The following is a 12818-nucleotide window of genomic DNA, read 5'->3' as shown; positions in this document are numbered from 1 at the left end:
GACAGAAACCTTTCAAGAAAGTGGGTGTGTTCACAGAACAAAGCTGACTTGGCTCACAATGATGGCCAAGGTGGTTAGTACAGTTTTTTGAGTCATAGAATACCCTAAATTAGAAGGGCCCCACAAGGATTATCCATGTCCTGGAATCAATGAACTGAAATCAGTTCTGCCTGAGGCACTAGGTGTGTTCCACCAAAACAGTACTCAGTGCTGGTCTGCTCCTCGAGAGGACAAGGTTCAAGATGCTAAATGGACACTTGAAATTGTGCTACATGGAGGCAGATGAGAGGAGCTGCTTGCAGGGACAGCAGCACAGCAAAGCAGCCTGACAGAACAGGTAATCCTTTTTTGTGCATTTCTGGCAGAAGGAATTGTTTTTTTGTTTGTTTGTTTTCATTTTGACCTGTGTTGTCCTAACACAACAATAAGCCTTATTTCACACAGTCTCTTTACCCGGATTAAACAAGAACCTGCAAAAAGCATAATAAAGCATAATATACCTGCAAAAGGTATAATTGCTTTTTCTCAGTTATAAAATGGAAATTCAATTCCATGTTTTAGCCATTTCAAACTGTAAAAACTTAGATATAGTCCTGTAGCCAACAGGATTCCAGAAGCAGGCTGCAATGTTGGTGACACCCACAGAGGCGTGCTGCTGAACACCACAGGAACTACGATCTGTTTGCCACCCAGATTGCACCATGCATTCTGAACACTGATGCTTGTTAGGAAAAGTTCTGCAACACATCTTGTTCTCTACAGGAACAGGTGAGAAAATCTCCTAATATTAGAGTTTATTTAGGACTTTGAGAAGAACAGACATAGCCCTTGCGAGGGAATATGAAAAGGCAACATATTCTCATAGAGAAATAAAGCTGTGAAACATCAGCCCAGTTTAAGTACCAGCAATTTGCTTACATGTAATATTCTGCAGTCATCTGAAGGGAGAAAAAACAACAATAACGACCCTCGTGACTTGGTTTTATCTTGCCAACTTGCAGCTCTTTGCTGTGCAGTTCTCATAGCACCAAGACCCAAGCAGCCCAGAACTCCTGCGGGAGCCTGGCCACCCTCACTCCAACCACGAGACTCAGAGGATGCCCCTGCCAGCACAGGGACAGCTGCTCCCACACCCTTCTCCTCCACCCTGGTTCTCAAAGCAGGCAAGGCAGCCTGAAGCTGGGTACCCAGCTCCTCAGGGGCAAGAGCAGGGGGCCCAGACCTCACTGTCAAGGTCCACAGCTGCCACCACCATCTCTCATGTTTGTCCACTTGTTTGCTTTTCCCCTCCTAAGGCACACAAGGGAGAGATGTGGATCTGCTGCAGCAGTTCGCTGACTTCAATGGTCAATGCTGTCAGGGAAAGTGGCCAGGCCACCACTCAGAAGTGACCTTGTTTTGAACTAATCCCACCTGCAGCTCTTAGAATAAGAGGGCACATTTTTCTTTTCTGCTGTTAGGACTCTACTCTTTGATCACAGGAAACTGTGATATGTGGCAAGTGTTGAGCACACCTTTAAAGAAAACACAGTGAGAGCTCTAGTTGCCCAATCATGGCTTTTATTAACCACCTAACTATGGCTAATGACTGGGCCTTGTTTGTATTTGAAGGGTGTGTGTGACTTCATGCACTTTAACCTCATTCCTGGTGTGACAAACTGTCATACCGAGCAAATATATGATAGCACAACATACAGAGAAGCAATTGCCATCAGACTCTGTACCATGCGGTGTCCAGCTTCACTGAAACATGTTTCAGAGCCGGACTACAAAGTCAGAAAGAAACTGTAAAAAAAAAATAAAAAAAACGTAGTTGAGGTCCTCTCTTACTGCCAGTGACTAAGATGAAGGCAAGGCTCTGCTCAGTTGTCTCATATTTGTTTTGAAGACGAAAATCAAGATGAAATGCAGCGCATCTGCATTTAATCAGTGCCTAATTGTGCACTACCTGTTCTTTATGCAGCATCATTCAGGCTATCACACCCCTGCACAGCTTGAACTAACTTTAGTTTACCCCACCTACCAAGTTGCAATCTGAGTTACACCTGAGCCACATAGACAATTTGTCACATCCACATGGCTGAGGATGAGCTGAAAGCTATGGAAGGCTAGAAGAGCGCTCAGTGTTCCTTACGTACCTGCTCTGGTCATATGCTTTTGTTGCTGTTTGGCTACAATCACTTTTGGGCACATGACAGCTGAATCCTTGGTCAGCTTAAGTACAGCCACCTTTATAGCTTACTTTCCTTCCCCTGCCTAACTGTTCCTCATTTTTAGGCTCAGTTCATAACACTCAAACATCCACAGCAGGGGCAGATTAAATAAATGTCTGTCACTTCCAAGTGACTCTGCCTTGTGGACCTATCTGCACAACTTTGTGGTCACCACTCTGCAATATATGTACAGCTCTTTCATTAACTCTTGCTTATTTGTTTGTCTGTTTTAACAAAACAAACCATCCCATTGAAAAAAAAATATATTTTTTTTTTCTTTTTCTGTAAGCATTTTAGGCAGTATCTATGCAGAGCAGCTGGACCCAGAATCATGTTTGGGTTCTGTACAGCATTCTCAGTGGGACCATGTGTGTCAATAGCAATCCCTTGTTATTTGTAAGGCAACGTGCTGCTGGGTAGCCCACTGAGCTGCTCCCAGACCTCACCTGTGTAATGCCCCAGCAGATCATTTGCAGATCTTGCTTCAGTTTTCCAAGTAAAGAAGTTTCCAGTGAGGAAAATATCTGTGGTCAGGTACACTTACCAGGGACTTGGAGAGACCACACAGTTGAGTGTGCTAGTTTACAATGTGATGGCGAAGATGAGCAGATCACCGACCGTGCACATGCACAGTAGAGGGGAGCAACCTAAAAAGATGGAAAAGTTATTTAGGACAGGGAGCTGCACTGAAGCAGGGTGTAGGTGGCCTATAACTGTGTCTCTTGCTCTTTTCCTGAGGTACAGTGAGACTGCAAGTTAGCTGGGGGTAGTATTTGTAGTGGTACTGCTTTTTGCTTTGTTTCTTGTTTGCTTTAAAAAAATGACAGCTGTAGCAGAATGTCTGGTTTCTAGCTGCAGGAGTAGAATATACAGGGTGCACAAAATAATTCTTCTGCTTTACTCAACTTGCTAGTGGTGTCCAGTCTGCTTTGAAGCACAGTACTACAAGAGACATGCAGACTGTGTTCTTTATAGGGAATTAGAATGATGCGAGGAAGGTTTAAACCTGAAGTCTAGAGAAGCTTGTCAGAGAGCCTGGTAAGGTCTTAAGAGCCTGCCTGGAGAAGACAGGGCTTGACAGTGGGAACTGAAATAAGAGTTTTGTAAAGGGCTATTAAGAGGAGGGTATGAGATGAGCAGGGTTGTAATTAGTTACGACAGGAATGCCATGTCAGTTCAACAGTAAGTCACAGCTTGAGCAAACCCTCAGCTAGCCTAGAACATGATAGCAGCTGCAGCGTGGCAGCTGCAGGTGGGCAGGCAGTATGAGAGAGGCGCCTTGTGCTCCCAGCAGTTCCCTCGCAAATGGCACAGCAGGAGAGACCCGCCTCTTGTGTGGCACACCTCACCGCCAAGCCAGCAGCCTCCTTGTCACAGATATGGCATGAGTCATGCTGCTAGCAGGAAAGGTAGTGCAAACAGAGCAGCCAAAAAGATGCTTTATTGCACTGAGGCCACCTGTAGTGTCAGTAGCCAAGAACAAGAAGCTGTTCAGTGTCAGAGCATAGCATGGAAAATCCATGTTGAGGACTGGGAGCTCCAACGACTGAGACTCTGTGCCCCAGGGTGGCCTTAGCAAGATGGTGAAGCTGCCTGCTGATCTGTGCTGAAGACAGTTACAGCCTCTTCCCTCAGGCTGTCTTAGATTATGATAGTCCCAATGTATGTGAGGGGTGGGCTCTTAAAAATAGAGAGGCGGTAAGATTGAACCAGTCTGCAACAGAACTTCATGTCATCATTTTCTTTCTCTGAATTTGGGCTCTCATTTTCTTTGGGGCTTCAGGAGAAACATGAGAAAACAAGCTACGAGGAAACCATGCAGATTTCTAGAAACCCTTACTCGGTGACAGAAATTAATCCAGTAAAAGCCACTCAGCGGTTTTGAGCATTATGATCTTCTGCCCTGATCTGAAAAGAGGTGACACTGACAATCTGTGCATTAGCAGGTATCACAAGACTGACATTTCTGTCACTCTCTCTTCCTCGCCCCCTTCTCCATGGTATGTGCCTGAAACATTGACTGGCACAAGGACCCCAGCCCAATGTCTGCTATCAGTGCTGTGCCTGACCTGCTCATTGTGTGGCATGCTTTTGATCCAAAGGGGCTGGGGAGCCCAGGACTGTGAAGGGAGAGCAGTAAGGGCACACAGTTACAGTTCCTAGCTTTTTTTTTTTTTTTTTTTGACAGGAAAATATCATCTATTTCCTCCAAAAAAAAGCCCTTCAGAATGTTGGGTTTGTGCTTGTGACACTTGAAGCACATTGCTCCTTGTGGGCAAGCCTAATTAGGTTGCTCTGTGTGCTTGTGGTGGTTTATTTACAAGTCCTGTAGCATTGCAAAGCTTTACTGAGCATTGCTCTTGGTCATTTATATTTGAGTGAAGATGTTTTCAAAATTGGATTTGAATTGGATTTGAAATTGGATTTGAACAGTTGTTTCCTGGAGAGAAGACATACAAATGAAGTCAAGTAAGCAGCTAGGGCAGAGCATCTGGCAGGGAGGTGCTCCACCTCAGGCCTGTTGGTGTTTGTGAGGTCAGCAGGCACTTCTGCTCCACCCATGTGGGCAGCAGCAGGGGCCTGGGCTGGGCTGTGTTGCAGTGGAGGACCTCACCTGTGAGCAACAGCTGCTATGGAGGGGAAGAGCTTTGGGAGCTGCCAGATTGTCAAAACACTGGGGATGGTGGCATTTGGAGCTTTAAAACAAAAACAAAAGTCTCAGATTAATTTAGTGTACTTCCAGGAATGTGTTCAACATTCTCCCTTCAAAAGAAATGCTTTATAAACTTGCTGCTGGATCAAATACATGCTGTTACTTTTATTTCAAGACCTCATGTGGAAAATCTGCAAACATTATGTAAATTACATAATTATATACATTTCTTTTGTAACAATCAATGTCTTGAAAACAGATGCTAGAGCAGAGATAGAGGGGAAAAGAAGTCAAATTGATGGTGTAGGGTGTGTGCCTTTTTAACACTGGATCTTCTCTTCTTTGAACTACTGTTTATGCAGTTTCCCTATAAACTTTTTTTTACTTTTTTTTTTTTTTTTTCCAAACAAGAAGCACCTGGAAAGCTATTGCATTGCAATCAAGCTCAGGAAATCAGAGCAGATAAAATGAGGCTTCTCTAGGACACTGACTGGAGCAGAGCTGCAGGCCTCACAGGCATGGCAGTGGGCCTTCTAGCACAGGTGGCCTGCAGCACAGCACCTCTGTAGGAGCTATTGTGGGAGTGTGGCTCCTCCGCTGCTTGCTTCCTAAGAACAACCTTCCTATGCAAGGGTGGCTGAATGGTGGTGGGATACCTTGTTGAGGACCATCCAGCAGTGACGTGGATGATAGCCAGAAAGGACAGCTTCTCTCAGATGAAGTTGTGCTTTAGTGGGCTCTAACTTCCACTGGGGAGAAGCCCCTTGAGAGCAGAAATATCTTCAGGAATGCCAGGATTACCATCAGGTAAGTTCCAAAATACATGTAGGAACTAGTTGCTTGAGAAAGGGGAGCTGGCTAAGGCAGTTCCAGATAACTGTTCTCATTTTAGAGAAACCCTCCGTTTCTAGGCTCCTTACCTCAGGACAGAATGCAGTGGTTTTTGCCGCTCCAACTTACAAATCTGTTGTGGCACCTGCTGATGATGAGAGAGAAGACTCCTGTCTTTTTTGAGCCAAGCAGGGATCATTATTTTCTCAAGTCATGGGAGAGGGGCAGCAATGCAGCTATCACTTCCTTTTCACTCTGGCACACAGGGGTTAGAGCAGCAGGTCTCCTTACTGTTGGACAGGCTGCTTCTGTACTGTGTTGGGAGTGAGGCCCTCATCATTTTCCACAGGGGCTGTTTGTAATAGAAATCAGAGATGCAGGGAAAAGGAAATTGGACATCTAATTAGTCCACAAGCCAAGGCATTCAACTCCAAAGGTCTGGGTGTCGGTCTCAGCTCCCAGTGCCATTTCTGTGTAGGGAGTCCCTCCCAAAGAAAACAGGTTTTCCTCCTCACTTCTGGGAAAAGCTGGTATCAGCAGAGTGTGCGGCAGAACCTGTGCACCCAGGACCTCCAGAGGAGAGGATGTGCAGGGCCTGGTAGGCATGTTCGATGTGTTTGGGATGAGGGCAGAGCTGAAGGCTGATCCTCAGGCTGCTGGAGGACCCAGGTGTTGAGTGTTCCCAGACACAGAAGTTGATGATGCTGGGGAGCTTTAATGTGAAGGTCTGTAGGGATTTACCTACAAAAACCTTTGGGGTTAGTTTGAGGCCAAGTGGGAATCCTGGAGAACACAGATCTGAATTTATGCATTTAAAGCCCTGTCAACTTTTCTGCTTATCTGAGAAAAAGCAACTGGGAAGATACTTTGAGAACCTAGCTTTTCAAACATGCAACAGAGATTGCTAACTTGAGTTTGTATGTTAACTTAATCAGGCTTAATCTAAAACATCAAAACATCTAAAACACCAAGCCTTCAGCTGATCTTGATCGTGGTCAACCTGTCATCCACCAGGACCCCCAGGTCCTTCTCCTCAGAGCTCCTCTCCAGCCTGTACTGATACATGCGGTTGCTCCTTCCCAGGTGCAGGACTCTACACTTCCTTTTGCTGTTTACATACTTAAGAAGTTTTTTTTTTTATCTTTTATCTCTTTTGCAAGCCTCACCTCTAGTTGGGCTTTAGCCTTCCTTGTCGCATCCCTGCAGGCCCTGACAACACTTCTATACTCCTCCCAAGAGGATAGGCCCTTTTTCCACATTTCATAAACTTTCATCTTCCTTTCGATCTTATCAATGAGCTCTTTGCTCATCCACACAGGTTAAATACGGTACGTTTACAAACATTTTGTATCCCAAGACAAACGCGATTGAATTGTATAAAAGAAGCCAGGAATCTGACACTTGTAGGAGCTCTCAAGCCTAAGAATGTTGCTGGCTGGGACACAAGTCGCTGTTCCAGTCATAAAACCAGAAGATCATTGCTAGCACAAAAAAGTAGTGGTAGATAATCCTACCTCTGCTAGGGTGGCACTGACACCAGCACTAGGCTGTAGGTGTCAGCATATTTGACCTCACTTTAAAATGAGGATGATTCCCTCCAATGCTTTGGCTGGAAATGAACCTGTTATTGGTCTCCTATGTTCTTGTAAACAACTTGTCAGTGTCAAGGCTATCATGCTAAACTCATCTAATGTAGAGTGAATATAATCCTGCCCCCTTATGGCTTTTAAATAGAGACAGAAAGAGAACAGACAAAAAATATCTTGTAGTCCTATGCTGCTGCTTATGAGCGTTTTTCAGCGGAAACTTGCATATAGCTGTCCATCACAAGTGCCTGTTGATGCAGATGTAATTGCCTATAGCCACCAAATTAAAAACTGTAAATCTCTAGGATAAAGTTTTAAATGCTTTTTTATTTACAGTCTGTAGCAACTCACATGCTGCAGAAGTTCAGAGTAAAGCATTTGTCAGAATCAGACAAGTTCCTTTTGTGTACCTCATGTCTGCTTTTGAATTAGTATAGGTATTTGGCATGTTTCTAACACAAGGATGATTTATTCACAGTGGCACAATAACACTAACTTTGGACAAATTCTTCCAGTTTGTGCTTGTTTGGTTGGGTTTTGTGGCTGGAGCATCTGTATACCTCTAGTATGTGGAAGAGGTCCCGGCTGCCTGATAATTTGAATTCTCCTAGGCTAAAACTTTTGAAAGCTTCCTTTTATGAGAGATTTAATTGAGAGGGATCTTCTCCACACTTTGCCACTCCTGCCCCTTCTCCCTTTGGAAGGTCCAATTACAACTGAAAAATAAAAAAAGAATATTGGCCAAGAAATGCTTTTTCTAATTGTCTCACTTAAGAATTAGCTGTTTTTAACTGTGCTGTAGCCAGAAATTACTTTGAATGTATACACTTACTCCTATGCTTGAAGCCTTCACCAGGCAAGAGATGACGCTCTGTTGTAGCTCTGGTGCCCAAGTGCAACTGTTGACTGTAGACCCAGTCTGCACTAAGTTCCATTGTGACAGCGAAGAGAAAAAAAAAAAAAAAATTGCTACTGCCATTAACTTGTCGCTGTTACACTAGTAGCGTGCTCCAGCAAACAGTGATCATGAATCACCAGCATTGGGGTGAAAAACAGCAAAACTAAGTTGTTGCTACGTTCTCAGGTTTGAGGACTTGCAGTCACTGGGGATGTAAGTGTGACTAGCCATGAGCAAAACCAGAGGGAAGCTGCAGTGATTTTGTTTCTTCCATTGCCAGATGAAGGTATCTGGAATGTGCAAGTGTTAAAAGCCTAAGGAAAGCAAGTTTTAAGAGGTAGGAAGTCAGTGTAATTGAGCTGTATTTCTTTAACCATATAGTCCTTAACACACGCAGGCTAAGTCCATTACAGTGCAATGGTGTGGCAGCTTCACTGTAAGCAGCATCAAGTTGTGATTTGCTCTTGTTCTTTGGTGTCTGATGCACATCATCTCATCAGTACACCAAAAGAGAAATAGTTTAAACATAATTAACTTGAGCTAACACTGAAACTCCTGAGAACAGGATGCTATTAAATGTTCAGAGATTTTTAACTTGCATTTATCAGGGATATGATAGTACTGTTTGAGTTAAGGCTTCTTAACTAAACTTGACCTAGGTGATAGTACAGTTGGGTTATTAATACTGTTCACTTAAACTGTGGTTCTAATATACTTTGAGTGGAGACTGCCTAAACTATTGCTTTTCTAAGAGTTAATATAGCCACTTATTTTTGTAAATGCTGTGCAACTTTTCTATTGCTTGATCCTGATTCTCACATTCCTGTTCCAGTAATTCTTTTCTCTTTTTTAGAAAAATGCATTATAAATCAGGTATATTGGTATCTTTCATGTCTATCTAACAATTAGTATAAGGGTTATTTTATACTTGCATGCCTTTTACATATTGTTTGTGAGGATAGCTTTTTTTTTTTTTTTTTTTTTAATTAAATTTAAAAACACATAATGATGCAAAAATCCCTAAGATTCTCAGCAAGGTAAAGAAAACTGAGAAATGACACTTTAACCTGGATCATGAGACAGTAACAGATGTATAAAATATTTGAAGTGAGAATTCTTGCCTGGGTTAGCAAATTGGATACATTTTGATAGTTGAAATTAAACCTATTTTTGTTTGTGTGCCTGTTCTTCCTGCTCCTGCTGCCTTCAGAATAGGGCCTTTCCTTCAGAGACAAGAAGGGAGGAATGGATGGAGTTCGGTTGTGCAGCTACTTGCTGATTCAGAGCAGACATCCATGACCTCCTCTTATTTGTGGCCAGGTCCCCTCTAGAAAACTGTCTGTAACCTGCAGCCCTAACGCAGGATCTGCCTGTTCAGTTGTGAAACAGTGAAGAAATACTCATTGTGGTTCAAAGGGCATTTTAAAAAAGCCTCAAAATGGGAGCCTGTAGCAAGATGGTTTTATCTTACAATTTCTTTCTGGATGTTAGTTTCTGGAGGTGGTGCTCAGGGGTTGGAGCTGCTCTGAAGCAGCCCAGGACCCAGGGATAGTTTTGCAGAGTGCATGCACCTGGTGGCCCCCAAAAGATGTGCACCTGATCCAACACTCTGAGCCCTGCAGCAGCCTTTCCTGGCACCAGGACTGTTCTCTTTTGGGGTGGGGCGGGGCTAAGGGCAGGTGCTTGCAAGAAGGGAGACCCTTCAGAGCCACCAGAGGACTGCAGCCTCCCTGCATGTGTAATTGGAGATTACAGAAGACCAGGTGGAAAGGGGGAAAATCCATGTGCACTTGTCTGAGCTTCTCAGAAGCCTATTTGGGAAAGGATGCTTTTCCTATATTACAACCAGTGGAAGAAAAAAAGTTAAGTCCCAGAAAGAAAGCAGCAAGCTGGACAGCGTGCTTGGCCCTAGTTTGCTGTGCTGTCTTAAAAGATTAAGCCCTAAACTTGAAGCAACTCTGTGGTGCCTTGGTGGCATATAAGGTCCACAGAGTCTGTTCTCAGAAAAACGCTTAAGTATTAGGGGATGAAACAACACCCAAGTCCTTCTGAAGAAGCCAGCTAAGACTATTCAAGACATGAGAGTACAATATTTAAATTAGCTAGATTCACTACCTCATTACAAAATTCTAGAGGAGACCAGGATTTTACCATGCAGATGCTAAAAAGCATCAATATTATACCTTACACAGGAAAAACTATACTGTTTCTTCTATCCCTTTTCCCCTGGAACATCCTTGCCTATTTGGGAGAGAAGGCAGAATGTAACATCTTTCTTCTTTTCTACATCTGCCTGATTTAAATTGAGAGCTTTGTAGGGTGGAACTTGTTAAGAACTCGTTAAGTTAAGAACTGTGTTAAGTATGTATACTTTAAAGAACTCTGTCACATCAGTAGTGAAACAAAAAATCAAAAACCTTAACTGTAGGTCCCAGAAATGACAGTATAATTATTTGTAGAGAGAACTACAGCAGTAACTCAACATGACACGTGAGACTTTAAAAACAGCAAACCTGATTTAAACCAATGGAAAAGCCAGGAATACAGGCTGGAGACTGTTCTTAATGCACCATATTGCATCGGAACATTTTGTACCTACTCATCCATCCAAAACATGACGTTTTGCATTTCATATTAACATTCTGAAGACATTAAAGGATTCTTCAATTTGATGTTCACATGCTGTGTCAGAGCATGTACTCTGACTGCTTGAAGAGATGTCATGTTCACCTTTTGCTCATTTTCCTGCCTTCACTTTAGTCTCAACTATCCCTCATCCCATTTCCAAAAAAAAATATTTTTTATATATATATATAAATCCCTGAGGCTGTTTTTATTGGTAGTGTTATTTCAGCAGGAAGATAGCTACAAATATTATTAGTCAGCAGGAAGAGAGCTACAAGTACGGTTTGTAGGATTTGAACTCCATGTTGGATTTCTGCAGTACCTCAGCTGTTATGCGTATGTACTAAGAGCAACTGCTAACAAATTATTGCAGTAATACTTGATGTTCATATACAGCTTCTCATCTTCAAAGCACTTCAAAATTTCCCAGAAGTTCTACAAAATATGGGGGAGAGAGGAAGAGATATGGGCAAAAGCCTTTGTTTAGCATTGGTCCTAACATAAATCATCATGTTCCTTTTCTGCTTTGTCATGTAGCAAGAATGTTGTAGTCATCAGATTTGACTGAAGTGCTAAATTGACAGTAATGTTTTCAGCAAAAATTTTAAGAAATACTCTTCCCCTTCCATACAGACAGTTCTCTTCAGAAGTTATGTTCACGCCTTTGAGTTCAAAACCAGGGAAACTTGTGACATTAGCATAATGCTCTGGGAAATTAATTTATGTATCAAAATAAAGGTCCTTTTGACTTTAGAAAGTTATCATGACAAAAAAAAAGTCATATTTCAAAGCAATAAAACATTGCAGAACATAACCATGAATCTTAGAAATTTTAAAGGATTTTTTTTTTTTTTTTTTTTTTTTTAGGATAAACCAATAATTCCTCATGAGTTACCTCACAATTCAAATTGGAATAGTTAGCTTTTATAGAGGAAAGGAAGCTCTTATTAACTTGCTGGCACATGATGGATAGAAAAATGGAGAAAACTTTTAGTGACTTGCTATAGAGCTTACTTCTGATCATGTAACGGGAAGAATTTTTCTCAACACCTGAGACCAACTAAAATATTCTGCCTGCTTAACAGGGGTCCAGTGCCCACACATCTGACATGCACTTTAAAGAGTACTTCCAGGTTATTGGCACTCAAATGCAGCTACTGAATATTGTCTTTTAATTCTGGGAGCTCTTTCTGATGAACAACACGCAGCCAATGTCCCCTTCTGCCTGTACTCTCAGCTCTGAGCACAACCAGGGAGCACACCCATGCAAGGCCTTTTAGGCAAATTATTTCAGGTTACTGTCATTTTTGCCTGGATGAGTCAGGCTTGCGAATGTTTTCCATTATCACCATAAATATGTGGGTGAAGTGAAACAAAGCCTAACATTTTACTTAATGAGAAACAAATACAAAATTGTAATGAATAAAATATTCTGTTTCTTAAATATTCCCTTAAATATGCAATCCAGCCCTTGTACTTGAAAGCATGACTTGTTTTTAACATGCTTTCTATAGCAAAGAGTTCTGTAACATAGCAATTAGTATAGTTTACTATTTTGAAATACAGACATTAAACCAGTTCTTCTGCTGTCAATTATTATGTAGTTAGATTCCTCTTGTGTTTACAACATTTCTATAATGTCTGAAAAAAATATGGAACGATGTTAGCATACAGAGGAATAGGGAATACATTTTCAGATGAAACATTACATGTATTCCAGAAAAAAAATCCATGGAAATCAAAAAGAATTCTTTCTGGGAAGACTGTAAAAGTACATACTCTTCTTTTATGCAATTCTAGTATGGTGGAAATAAAGAAGTATAACATATGAAGCTAGTTTAAAAGCTTAGCAAAAAATGAAATTAAATAACATACATGTTATTAATGAATAACTATAGGAAAAAAGTGTATAATTACATGTTAATTAAATTCTCTCCTGTGTCTGCAATGCCTCAAAATTACATTTTCTTTCTATGTATTCTCCTTCCAGCAAAATATCCTTTCTTATCTGG

The sequence above is a fragment of the Aythya marila genome (genome assembly GCF_965140915.1).
Source record: "Aythya marila genome assembly, chromosome: 4".
Lineage (NCBI taxonomy): Eukaryota > Metazoa > Chordata > Aves > Anseriformes > Anatidae > Aythya > Aythya marila.
The sequence above is the reverse complement of the archived record's forward strand: the minus strand, read 5'-3'. Positions refer to the sequence as shown.